The sequence below is a fragment of the Gallus gallus genome, chromosome 6, assembly GCF_016699485.2.
Source record: "Gallus gallus isolate bGalGal1 chromosome 6, bGalGal1.mat.broiler.GRCg7b, whole genome shotgun sequence".
Lineage (NCBI taxonomy): Eukaryota > Metazoa > Chordata > Aves > Galliformes > Phasianidae > Gallus > Gallus gallus.
Window position 1 is genome coordinate 6,303,096 of NC_052537.1, and position 14,023 is coordinate 6,317,118.

The following is a 14,023-nucleotide window of genomic DNA, read 5'->3' on the forward strand; positions in this document are numbered from 1 at the left end:
GAGTTAATGTTCTGGTTCCGTCTTACCGCCTTCTGGGGCGTTTTGGGCTCCCGGAGGGGAAGGGCGGCATCTTCACAGGACTTGGCGGGAAGAGGAGGTGATGTGTTGCTCTGGATGGGACCGGACCGGACCAGAACGGATCCGACCCCACCCCACCCGGCGTTCTCTCTGCCTCAGGCCGTCTCAGCTCGCCGCGGAGAAAAACACGTGCTTCCATCGCACTATCGAGGTTTGACTCGTACTTTGGGTACTCCCGTCTCTCTCATTTTGTAAGCTCCCTGTCCTTCCCCCTCTCCCGGAGCGCGTGGCCCGAGGCCAGCCGAGTCGCGAGGCAAAACCGTTAAAACCGTTAGCAGCCCTTTCTTTCTTTTCTTTAGCTCCTTTGTCTCTCCTCACGCCTGTGCCCCCCTCTCACACTTACATCTAGGGATAGCCCCGTGAGGAGGTGCTTGTGTTTAAAGCTGCCTGGAAGCTCTGTCTAAAAGGCTGCATCTTAAGCTGCTTAATATTTTATGGCCAAATTATGGCTGATCAGTTTTTGCTTATACTAGGAAAAGTGTGCCTTGTCACTGTTTGTTTTGCTCTGGTATACTCGTTATCATGACTGTGGTGGAGAACTCTCTTCTTGGTAGCATTTGAATCAAGGTACAGATGATACAGAAGCTCATGGCTAAGCAGAAGTAATGCAACATCTGCTCATTGTCTGGTAACCCGTTTTCAAGGACCTCCTTGTTTTCTCTGAGGTCGTTACCTGTCAGTACCAGTCAGGTCAGTGATGTTGGAGAGAGAAAGGCAGTGTTTAGACCTTCAGACAAAAAGCTACACATTCAGGCTATGTTTAGCCCATGATGAAGACTTAGAGTATTTGCAGAGAAAGTAATCAGCAGCTGAAAAAAATTGCAGCATTTAGCCTTGACAATCTCGATTGGTGCTCTGTATGACCTGCCAGCTCACTGCTTGCGATGAACCAGAAGCAACAAGCTTGTCTGTACTCACGATGGAGCTCTGTGACTTGTTCCCAAACCATTCCTGCCGTTCTGTGACCCACATGTGGTACTTTGGAAGTTCTAGTGATGAAATTCCTGGTGATGGACACAACTGGAGACGCAGCATACTGATTACGCCAGCAAGTATGAAAACGCAGTGTCTTAGGAGGGTCACACAGTTACCTGTCTCCTCTGCATAACCATAGAAGTTGCTCTGAGCAATGTTAATTTAGCTATAAGGAACTCCCACTTCCATTAATCTGTTTGGTTTTTATTTTTCCTTAAAGCAGTATGCTTCATGTAGGCATTTGGGAATTTAATGAGCTCAAGCCGTGCAGCATTCTTCAATTAACTTTGATTATACTCATGTATAATTTATTTTGGACAATAACTAGAAAATTAGATTTCATTCAGGAAACAACTGGAGCTCACCACATCTTGACCTCCTATGCAGCCATGTAACTTAAATGAAGATCGATTTGAATGGAATTAGTGGTCTTCAGAACAGAATCTGTCTTTCCTGCCCCAAACAGGCAGTGAGGATGGCAGTGATGAAACTAGATAATAGAGATGGAAAAGATCTATTTTCATTATTGTGGGATATAATTCATGTTTGGAAGTAGTCGGGATGTTAAATCGCTCTGCAGAAAGTTAGAGAGGCTGCAGGTGCACAGGGTGGAGTTTTTTGGTTTGTTCTTTCCTCCTTGCTATTCCATTTCAAAATGGAGGAGGGGGCAAAGCCCACTGAAAAAAGGTTACATTCTTATATTTGTGACTAAAGTGAAAAGCAGCCATGTAGGAGAAGAAACTGTTACATCTTGTCCTCTAAGACTGAGGTGGTTTCATACACTATATTTACAAAGTTTCTGGGCTTGCCTGTGACAACACATTGATTCTGCACTCAGAAAAGTACGTGCATCTATTTTCTTTCTCATATGGAGCTGTGTGTATGCAGAGATAGGCTCTCACTGCTGTGGTTGCCATGGCTAGCAGGGCTAGGGTATCGGCTGCCATTTTGCTTTCTGTACTCTTTAAGTGTAACTCACAGAATATCCTGATGGCTGCTCTGATTAGGAAAATAATACATTATATAGTTACAGTGTATTATTAACTCATTGTGGAATGTGTTGCTGTTACTTGCTTATGCTCCTTGATCTCACCCTGCTCACTGACTGTTGTGGCCAAACCTTCACATTACTGATTTTAGATGAAGTAGAATAGGATGGAGCTGATGGGAAGCTCCTTATAGAAAGGGACTATCTGAATGATAACAGAGTTGCTGGGCTTTGGCTATGAGTCAGAAAAACCTCAGATTTTGGGGAAGTTAGAATGGACTGTGAGTTTAGTATGGGAAGTTGTTCCTAATCACAGTTTTTTGTTCTGTACAAATTTGCTCCAGAGCTGTTAATGCTACTGTAATGGGAAAAGATTCCTTTTGTGCAGTGATATAAAGAAAAATCCTGAACTGTTTCTCAGTTCTGAAGGACTGATGTGGAACTGGTATATTAGGAGTATATCCTTATTGCATTCAGGCTTTTGTCTTATTTGTTTTTCCTTCTTAAAATCATCCCTTAGTTAATGATTTATTAAAATCCATAACAAGGTGCATCACCAACCTTGGACCTCATGTGTAAGAGTAGTTCTTCAGGGGTACTGCCCTGTAAAGTGGGCAGGCTGCCTCTGGAATAACTTCTAGTGATAGATACATCACTGCTTTTTCTTTAACAAGCCTTCGAATTCAGTGGCATTTTAAGTATCTGGCAGTATAAGCCTCCTAGGATTGGAGGTCTTTGTTTTAGTGCAGCAATTGATGTGAATACTCTGGGTCCTCGCCTTCAGAACAACATGTAAGAAAATCCATGTACAGCAAGAGGCTTGGGCGAGTAGATTTTTCATCCATTTGCTCTCATTTAACAGCAAATCTAATGGTTCATCAATAGGATGTTGAGGAGCTTTCTGAATTATTACATGATGAATATCACTGCAAACTTTTGTACCTCATAAATGCTGAAATCGGACACCTGGGTAGCAGTGCGTTATGTCTGGTCCTCACTGCTTATGTGATCTGTATCCTGGTACGTACAAAGGCCGTTTGCTCTTCGTGGACAGCTATTTTCAGTTGATTGAAATTTATTGACTGGAAGCAAACCAATACATTCTAGATTTATGGTTTTAGTTTGAAAAGGTCTCCCTTCAACAACTTCATTGAAAACAGTGAATGTTTTTGGTCTATTATTATACTTTGCTTCTTGCCTCATTTTCAGTTACTCAAACATGCTCTATCTCATTGCCCATCAATTTAAAGATGAATACCTTCTTGACGAGAGGGATTCTGATCCCTATTTCTTGTTCTATGGAATGTGTTGTTATGAAGAACTGAAGAACATGGTAACAATCAGTGTGAGAATAATGTTTTCTCCTCCTTGAGAAAGAGACACATTGTTCTCTATTCCTATTGCGGGCAATGCTTTGTGTGTGTGTGTGTGTGTGTTTTTAATTAAATTAAATGAACATAAACAAAAAGTAACAAGTGTAAACAGCATCTGTCTTTACCCATGTGGGAAAATGATTTACTCTCTTCTGCACTTCATTCTTTCCACCTACCTCTGAGGAATATGAAATAGCCAACTTTCTGAAACAGTGATTTTAGACCAGGTGGATTGTTAAATATTTTTTTCTACTTTGTTTCCCTCTTTGGTTTCAGTTTTTACCTTCTCCTCCTTCCCCCCCGACCCCCCCATCCTTTTTTTTTTAATGAAAAACATGGCAGATGATAGGTTAATGGAATATTCAGTTCCTGAAGCTATTTGAAGCTGTTCTGTCACCCTGCCTACCAAGATAGCTCTTGAAATTCCAAACCTGAGTCTGCTGTAGTGTGGTTACCACAAGTACTGACTGTGTTAATTGTAATTGCTGTCTTGGAAGAAAATCTGGTTGGTATGAAGTAAAGCATAGACGGTCTCTTCCTTACCTGAGCTATCCTCTGCAGGGAAAGAATTTGCAGCATGTTGCTGTGGACAACAAAGATATGCAGAAACATAAACAGAATTTAATGCTAGATGTGTTAAATGAGCTTCTGCCACTTGTCAGACATTTGTGTGATGCAAGATGGTCATTTTTGTGTTGTCATTTTTGTAAGATGGATTAACACTATTACCAGAGCCATTCCTCTGATTTTCCTTACTCTGGAGATTTCTCTCTTTGTGTTTTGGTCACTTTGGTTTTGCATCAAATCTTACCATAGCATAGTAATACCTCACTGTTCTTTATGGATTACGGCCAATGAGGAAATGTAAGGTGATGTGATCTGATGTATCCTCTGAGAGAGAAAACTGTGGACTTGCGGTTAATGTCTCTCTCTTATGTGGAAATTGGTAAGTTTGTATTAATAGAACTCATCTTACTGTATTAGCACAACATTTCTTTATGTAAAACAGAATGTCTCTTGTGCTGTATAGGTTAAATAACTGCTAACAGTTTCTAACAATTATCTTTCCCTTGCCAATTCCATCAGTTTCTTCAGTGCACAGTCAACAGCAATAACATGTTCCTTTCATATGGGACATTTCTTCATAGTGTCCTTCGTTCTACTGGACTTGGTGAGCATATTTTGAGCATATTTGAATAAAGGTTAGAGTTCATCTTCACTTGAAGCCCATCCCTACCTCTTAAATGTATATACTATGTAGAAGGCTTTCAACTGCTTGGGTTTTGGGATTATTCATGTTTAATAAACGAAAGCTCCAGTTGAGAGTATATGATCTGTCTTTTTAAATTACTTAACCCCAAAAGAAATGTTTTCTTCAACCCAGTGAAATTTCAACTGTGTTTAAACATTTCAAGGACTCCTTAGCTTGTTTCTGCATAGCCTTTCATATTTCCAAAAAAAAAAAAAAAAATCTTCTTAATATGATCTTCACCACCAATGCAAATATATGAGAAATGTCTGTTTAGTGTTGTTCTTGACTTTCTGCATGGAAAAAACTGAGGCAGAGTGGTGAAGAACTTGCACATGCCCTACATACTGAATGTAACTCGTCAACTTTGACTGTAGTTTCTCCAGACTTGCCCTGCTCCAGGTCTCTTTTAACACAGATTTTTTTGGCATCTCCGTTCATCTTAATGTGTTTTTCAGTAGACACAGGCTTAGAAGAGCTGTACCCCTTTAGGGTTGTTCTGACATTCCAAATGGGGTTACTTTAGCATCCTCTCTTACTGATGGTTTTTCCTCTTGTGAAGCCCTAACCAATATTTTAACCCACTGAAGTTAAAACTTTGTTGCCCTATGTGTGTTCTGTGAAATACTTTGGCATGATGAAATGGTACCTTTTGAGACAATAGGACCAATGACATTTTCAGGTAGGTGAAATGGAAGCAGGTATTTGCGGTGATACCCTGCTGTTTTTATAAGCATTTCAAATCATGGATAGTGAAAGGGAGGACAGCTTGAACGTCTGGTCTAGAAACCATTGGGAGTAGACTTGTCTGCAGTCAATTGGTGTGCCACAGGTTTGTGGGATCTGCTTTGTAGGAATGATGCTCTGGATGAGGTTAAAAGTGCAGAAATGCGGCTGCACCTCCATCTTTTGGGGTGTGGTCATACTGATGCCTTTTGCAACCAATTGGCAAACTGCTGCCGATCAACCCCATTGTAGACAGTGATACTAGTGCTGGGTTTCCCAAGTGACTGCTTCTATCATCCTGAGGCAGAGCCCAGCAAACTGGTGGTGTGTTACATGCAGCATGCTGGAGGATGGCTGCCCTGGGGAAGATGCATAGGGGGCCACCTGGCGGGGCAGAGCCCCTCAAGTGATCAGGGAGCTTCACATGAGGATGTTGGTGTTTTGTGAGCTATGGCGTTTGAGTGATGCAGGCTGGGTGTTGGGAGGCATTTGCGTTCTTGTATTTTTCTTCTGCTAGAGCTCTATAACAAGATCTGCAGCACTGCCTCAGCAACAAAGCAACTTTTCGGTGTTTAAAAGTTATTCTTGAAAACACATCTTTTGATTTGCAGCGGTGGAGAGTAGCATGCGCTCAACACCTCTGAAAATGAAATCTGGCTTTTTTTGGAGGTCATCAGAAATTTACAAGATTTTATTATTGAAAATATTTAAAAAAAAAACTGAGTAACTTAAATCTTCAGGAAAAACTGATGTTTACTTGCATAGCTAGCTTCTATTGAAATTAGGAAGATTTGGAACAGGACTGTATTTAGACTCTATTTGTAATGGGATTGGAATTTAGAAATGTGGGTATGCTATGAGTTTTTTCTTTCCTATCCATATCTCTGTCATGTCTTTGAGTATCTGAATTGCCTCAAAATCACTAAACATTGAAAAGATGCTATTTAAAGAGCTATACTTCTGGACTAACTCCAGGAAAAGATCTGACTGTGAAGTCCCAAAAGGGATTGAACAGAATGAGGAGCCTCAAAAAGAACAGAATTATTATTCAGTCAAAACAGACATTCAGCAGGAGAGGGATGTTTTCACAGTGTACCATGAAGTCTAGCAAACCAAAAGGTTTATTTTCTCTCCCTCCCTCTCCTCTACAGAGACTCTTTTATTCAATTTTCTTCTCTGATTCTTCTAGTCCAGAATTTTATTTTTTCACTTCAGTTCAAGAGGCTCTTATGTGTATTTCATCTTCTGTGCCAGATTATTTCTATAACATAAAGGTTAGATACTGAACTTTAAATAGTGTAGAATGCAGCTTTTCTTATGTGAGTGGCCTTCGGTGTATTTGAGAACTGAAAGTTTTCCAAACTCCTAACAGCAGAACCAGACTCTTAAGTAAACACTAAAAGACAGAGAAACAAATAAACGAAATGAATTATTGGACCAGGATAATATTTTGTACAGCTCACAGACTGCTGTAAGTTTTTTCTTTGTTTTTTAATGACGAAAAGGTGACTATCAAATTTACCACATCCAAGCTTGCCTGTCTGTGTTGAAAAGGACATGCATAGTTGCAGATAGCTTTATTTGGTTAATAAAATCCAAATAATCCAAAACTCCTTTAAAAAACAAAAAATCTTTCTCCTCTAAGAAAGAAACAAGCAACCAAAAAAACTCCAAAACAAACAACAGTAAAAACCAGAGCAATATATTCACGAGCACTTGCTAGGCAACCATATATAATCTTTTTTTTCTATTGTGGTTTCTGCAAATATTTTGATTACTGCAGTGCCTGGATACCGTTTTTCTAAATGTAAATTTGATACAGTAATTAGCCAACATTAAAAATTTCTTGCAAAACACACAGATTAAGCATTTCAATGTGCTTCTCTAATTACATTAAAAAATTGAAAAATAATCAAGCTGTAAAATGCCTAGAGTCTCTTGTACGCATAGACACATGTGCAGCTCTCATTAAAGTCAAGGAGAGTTAAATGCAAATGGAAAGAAAATGATACCTGGCATAAAGTAAAATATTACATATTTTATCTATATATATATCTATATATTATATCTATACATAGATATCTGTATTGGTTAGTGGAGAAATAGCTCAAGAATAAGGTATGGTCAACATTGAGACCACAAAAATGATTCCTGCAACTCAGCTTGTGCGGGATTCCCCTTAGTGCACTTCAGGGGTCTTCACTGCCAGCACTGGTACAGGCTGCCCTGTACCAGTGGTGGTGCAGTCACCATCTGTGGAGATGTTCAAGAGCTGTGTGGATGTGGGACTGAGGGGCATGGTTTAGTGGGAAATGGTGGTGTTAGGTGGATGGTTGGATTAGATAATCTTGGAGGGCTTTTCCACCCTTGGTGATTCTATGATTAGCATCTGAATTAGTCACTTTTGTTTACCATTATTGTTTGTGATGAGCAGTAGATCCTTCTATTTGAATTTTATGACCATAAGTGAAATACTTTGCAGGAATCAGTCACTAAAACTATTTATTTTTCCACCTTGACAATAAACCGAGTCTTTACTGTGAACTCAGACTCATTTTTCTTATGGTTTTCATGGTTTCTTGGAGTTCAGCTGCAATGTGCTACTTTTGGTTCAATCTCTGAAGGCAGCAGAGTTTGCTCTCAGAAGTTGTCTCCTGTTGAGTATGTGTTGTTAACCATTTTGTGATTGGACCTTGACGGAAACTTACTGCTTGGCTGTGACCATAGCATGATGGAGACTTTGTCTGCTACCTGGGAATCTTGATCCTTTAGTGAAGAACATAAGTGATTGGTAAGCCACTGACTTACTGCTAATGGAATGGTTTGCTTGTTTTTTTTTTGTTTGTTTTGTTTTGTTTTTTAAGAATGTGTAGTTGCATTCTCTTTGATATGGAGTAGTACCATGCATTTGTGTGTTGCTGCGCTTGAACTGAATAAGCTCTGGTTCTAGAGTGTGGTGTGGATGACCCAGGTCTGCAAACAGCAGTATTACATAGGCTTTGCTTATCCTTCCGTAATAGTAACCTCTGCTCCCAGCATCTCAGGTATTGAAGAAGTAGCGCTATATGGCTTGGTCACAGTTGCATTTCAGAGCAAGGGAACTTGCTGCTTACTAGTCAAAACAGTTACCAATTGCTTGAATTGTGACTCAATTTTCCTAAACTGTGCTCAAAGTCTCCCTGTTTAATTTGTAATCAGGTAACTTAACTGCTGACTGCGCTTTCTGGTAAGGGAAAGAACTTCTCTAATTACATTCAGAAGCTGCAGTGCAGCCCCTCGGAGGCAAGCTGGTGCTTCATCCCTCTTCAGTGAGATCTGAGAACCTGGAATCATTGCTGGTGTTACAATCTCGTGAATGCAATGGGACTTGGACTGTGCATTTTCTCTTCCAGTGGGATTTCTGATTTCTCACTACATTCTCTGAATTTCTAAGTAATAAAACTTATTAAACAGGGTTAGATTTGCAAATCCGAACTCAGGGATGCTTTCTATACAGTAAGGCTTGTTGCAGACACTAATCTGAGGGAGCTAACTGAAGTCAAGAAGGAGACCATAAAGCACTGAGAGCTGAGATTTCAAAAAAGAATTGTTTATTTGAAGAAAAAATGATGATTTCGCAAACTCGTTAGAATTTACCAAGTAATTAAATTACCAGCTCAAACAGAATATAACGAAGATTTTTACAGGTCATCTGAAATTCTTGCTTTTCCTCTCAAGATTGTTTTTGTTGTGAAGACATAAGTTTTCAGATGACATACAAAGCTCCCTGGTAAACAAATGCAATGTACATCCCAGCTTTCTTATATATATATGTATGCTTATGTATATACACATACATATGTATGTCTATATATATATATATATATATATATATATAAACACACACAGTGCAAGCGACTCTCTTAAATACTTTGCAACATTTCTTTTTTCTTTTTTAATTAGCACTTTCAAGAGAAGCTAAAAGTAAAAGGATGGAAGGAAGAGATAATCAGTTGGAGACTTTGGCATACTTGTTATTCTTTTATTATTTGAAGTTGGACTCTGCTGCCATCTATAAGGTTTCTGCAGCAATGGCAATATTAGCACGGGGAAGGGAGCAGTGGTGGGTAGAAGAGAAATGCATGTAAGTTAGGGCTGGTGAGTTGAAGTTCAGGCCAGGGAGGGAAATTTTCAGTAGAACAGAAAATCCACGTAACAAAGAGAATGATGGATTCTTCTTCCTGCTTTGTCTTGGGAAGGACCACTATTTCTGAGCTGTAGTGAAACAAAAAGGGAAAATCTGAAACTGGAATTACAAGCTTAACAAAGTTGCTGTGGTAGAAAAGATCACAGACAGTATTCAGCAGTCAAGAAGGTGGCCAAAAATTACTCGGCATGATTACTTCTGAGTGGTATGTGCCTAGTAGAAGTATTAGTTCAGCCATGTGCCTATATCTGTAAATACGGAATATATATTGTGGCAAAATTCTCTAAGAAACAAGGAATCTTCATTAGTGAAGATCCCAAGGGCAAAATAATCCACCAAGTCCCCAAAGCACAGTTTTGTAGTCACTGGGATTGTATTTGGTAACAAGTATGGCTTGTATTTCATGCATCACCAAATATCTAGTGTTGATTCGTGCAGGGTTAGCAGGGACTTTCAGACTAACCATACCGCCTCTCCCTCCCCCAGGAGAAGATCAGATATCAGCATAGGCTGGAGCGATGTGATTGTCACCAACTGTAGTACTTGTCTCTTAGTCCAGGGTGTTACAGAGGAACAGAGGTTTAATTCAGCTTTTCTAGCTAGTTCAGCTAATCCCTTGAGTAAAAATATTTTACATACCGCATTATGAATTAGGGATGATGGTTGTGATTCTGCTACAGAAGGATCTAAGGAATAGTACCCAGAAATCAATCTACATAACTGTCCTTTTGAATGGTGCCATAATGCCATCTAATTCTGATGGTATAAAAATTGACTCTGAATTCTAGGATTGCAGGAGGTTGGTTTGTGCTTTGGAGAGCCTGGGGCTTTTCCACTATGTCCAGCACTTGGGCCAGGTTTGGTGTAGGAATTAACAGGGAACTCTAATAAGTATCTTCAGTGAAAAGAAGTTCTGAATTTCTCTATGACATGTGGGGGCTGAAAAGCTTCACAAGGCAGTTTTATTATTTAATCAAACAAAGCTGTGCCCTAAAAACTCTGTGTAATTGTAAGTCCTTTTCTACCTTGGGAAAACAAATTAGAGCAGCTTACAATAGGCAGTGTTATTTCAAGAAGTTACAGTCACGATCTTTTGTTAAAGCAACTGATAAGAAAAAGAAAAAAATATCATAAAAGGATGATGACCCTTCCACCTCATAGTTATTGTGCTTGTTTTGAGTTGCGTTTTAATCAGACTCAGGAGGTAGAGAATAAGGGATGACTAAAATACACTGTCACAGAATGGTGTGAATGTTGCATTTACGTTAGAGCTAGCATATCATGTGGATATCTCCATTCCAATATTAAAGATAAATAAAATTGGAAGTAGTGCCTTAGCTGTGTTGGCCCTTGTGGAAGTGCAGGTGCTTCCTTATGAGCTACTGCTGCCCTCTACTTTCTTAACCTCTCACGTGTAGGAAGCAGTATAAATTTTAGAGGTAGCCATCTGAGAAATTCCTGCTATTTGCATTTATTTCATTCTTCAGTTTTGGTATACGAATGTTTTGTGGTGATGTTGAATGTCAGTGGATGCATTTTGTATTGCTTTCATGTAAATTGCTGACATCTAATTGAACTGTAAGTGGGTATAGAACTGGTATTTATTTCCTATGATATGACTAGTTAAAATTATCCTTGCTTCTTTTGTCAACAAGAAACCAAAATAATTTAAAAATAATACATAAAACAGTGAAATTTACTTTTGTTGGCAATGTCTCCCATGATCTTCAACCAGGATATAATTATTTATGAAGTAAAGCAACACATCAAATCACTTTTTTTTTTTGCTTCAGTTTAAAATGCATTTAAGTAGTGTAGTAAATATTAAATCTGTTGATATATGCTTTACAATTTTATCATGTTCAAAGTAAACCATGCACAATTAGGTTTGTTTGAATTAAAACCTAAGAATTATAGTGCTCATCTAAATGCAGTCCTTTCTATTAGAGGGAAAAAAGTCAGAGAGAATCTAATATTTTCTCGTTCTTTCTGTGTAGCTAATTTAATGCCTAATAAAATTTGGTTTGTCTAGGTTTTACAAATAGCAGTTTATGACTGAAGGCCTATGCCTGTTCCCTGAGTTGAGGCAAGCCCTGAAATAGATCCCGGAAGTAAAATGTGACATGTTCTGTAATTCTAAAAACCCTTAAAATGCCATTCACTTGTTTATATTGTAAGCTATGTCTTTGATTTGCTGAGGAAGCTTTCTATAAATTAACTTAGTAGAACAACTGGCAGTGATTTGAGGGACACGGAATTTTTGGGGAAGTAGAGAAAGGCATTTGGGTAGGGCTTACAGTATTCAGCAAACTAAAATTTTCCATTTGAATTTCCACACTTCTGTCACAGAGATCTGGGGAAGGCATCAGAATTGCAATGCCCGATTACACACTGAGAGCAAAGCTCCTTTGGTTAGGAGCTAAAATTGTTTCTGTAGTGTCTGGTGAACGTTTATGTTCTCCACATGAACACCCTCCCACACCAAAACAGCGGAGCTGAAGCGGCAACTGTATATTTAGCCAAGGGACACTTCTTTGGAAAGCAAATGATTCTGAAGTCTACACCTTTCAGATCTGCTAGAACAGGATTTGCAGTAACGTGCAAATAATCTCCTCTTAGGTGCTGAAGATAAAGGTAGATTTTAACAGCTGTGTTGGTGGAAAAATGAGAGGGAGGGAAGGCATCTGTCAAGCGAGATATGCTGAATCACTCTTCTTTATAAGCCTCACATATGATGAACATGCATCTGTTGTTGTGGGCCTCCCAGTAGAAGAGTGATCTTCACATGTTCTATCTCTGGAGATGTTTAAGGACAGGTTGGATGGGGCCCTGGGCAATCTGATCTAGTGCACGATCTAGCAGTTGGTAACTCTGCCTTGAGCAAGGGGTTGGAGCTTGATGATCCTTGAGTTCCTCTCCAACCCAAGCCATTCTGTGATACAGGAAAGAGCCAGGGTATGGCCACCAAGATGATGAAGGGCCTGGAGGACAGGCTGAGATGTCTGGGACTGTTCAGTCTGAAAAAGAGGAGGCTTTGGGGAACACTTAGAAATGTCTGTTAATAGCTGGAGTGAGGATGCAAAGGGGATGGAGCTTGGGTCTTACTGGTGGTGCCTAGTGCGAGGTCAAGAGGCTGTGGGCGCCAATTGGAATACAGGAAGTTTATATAAACATCAGGAAGCAGTTGTGTCTGTGCTATGTGGGTTGTGACAGAAGTTATGGAATCTCTTCCTTGAAGATTTTCAAAAGCTCTCTGTATGTGTACCTGGGCACCCTGCTCTGGGTGTCTGTTCTTGAGCTGGGATTGGGCCAAATGGATCCAACCTCAGTGAACAAACAGCAAACCATCAAAAACACACAAATAACCTGTTTGCACAGTTCTGTTCTCATTTCTTTCACGAGTTTCGTTTACTGTCTTCCCTGTAGACGTAAAAGGACTTTTTTCCTGAGCTAAAATAAACTGACAAAATAGCTTGCCGTAAATATGAAGGACATTTAAAACTATTCATTTAAACTTTTGCAGTAAAAGGGAGATGAATCCATTTAATCTTTGAGCAATTAAAAATGAATGTTAAATTAATTAGGAACGTTTCTCAAACAAATTACTGTGAAATTGAAATAATGGTCTGTATTAAAGTATTCCTTTTTAAATTTATGTCTGATTACTTAATATTAATATATTTTTAATAGACTGCATTCTTCTTAAAAAAAAAAAAGCAAGCGCCATCATTTCTGGAAGAATGGAGACATTATGTTAACATTGCTTTTATATTACTATTTTTTTGATTTTACTGACTTCATTATCCATATGAAGCAGATCTGGTCTAGTACTTCCAACAGTGACTGTGCATTATATCTCTCAAGAAGAATATTTTAAGCTTGAACAGGAGAATAAAATAAGTGCTTGCTGAATTTAGGTTTAAAATCACAATTTGTTTCCTGATTTAGTAAAGTATTTACACAAGTGCCCAACTTTGGTTTCTAAATTCCAATACAGCAGAGTTTTACTTTTAGTATTTGATGTGCTCAGCTGACTAGGAATGAGCTTGCATACAGTTGTCTGCTTAGGTTCACATTACTACTGGCTTCATTGTTATGTATTTAAACCAGAAATGCTTTTTTTTAACAGAAGACACAATGCCTATCCTTTTGTTTGACTTGAATTGAATTAATTGCGTTGCTTGACTTCAGCTGGATCTGAAGGGTTTGGTTGTCTCAGTGGAAATTCTGTTGACTTTGGGCAAGCACAAGTTTTTACTGAAACAACCTGGGTTGTATTTTGTCTTTTCCATTACACAAAATATATGCATAACATCCATTTCCCTTGCAGTTAATAGTATAGCTTTTATGTATGTTGCATAGGACTGCAAAATGAAGACAAATTACTTGAAACTCCTGAGTGACTTTTGCCCGCTTCCCAGCTGCACAGTATCTACTTATTGCTGCAG

The 14,023-nt window shown here is 39.0% G+C and overlaps 1 protein-coding gene across 1 annotated transcript in view; it reads left to right on the forward strand.

Moving 5' to 3' along the window:
- The first annotated feature begins 116 nt into the window (after positions 1-116).
- The window catches only part of PCDH15 (protocadherin related 15), a 990,968-nt gene continuing 977,061 nt past the window's right edge, over positions 117-14,023 (forward strand). The window contains exon 1 of the mRNA XM_046942815.1: positions 117-229. The gene's annotated coding sequence lies outside the window, so the exon portion shown is untranslated. The remainder of the gene's footprint in view (positions 230-14,023) is intronic.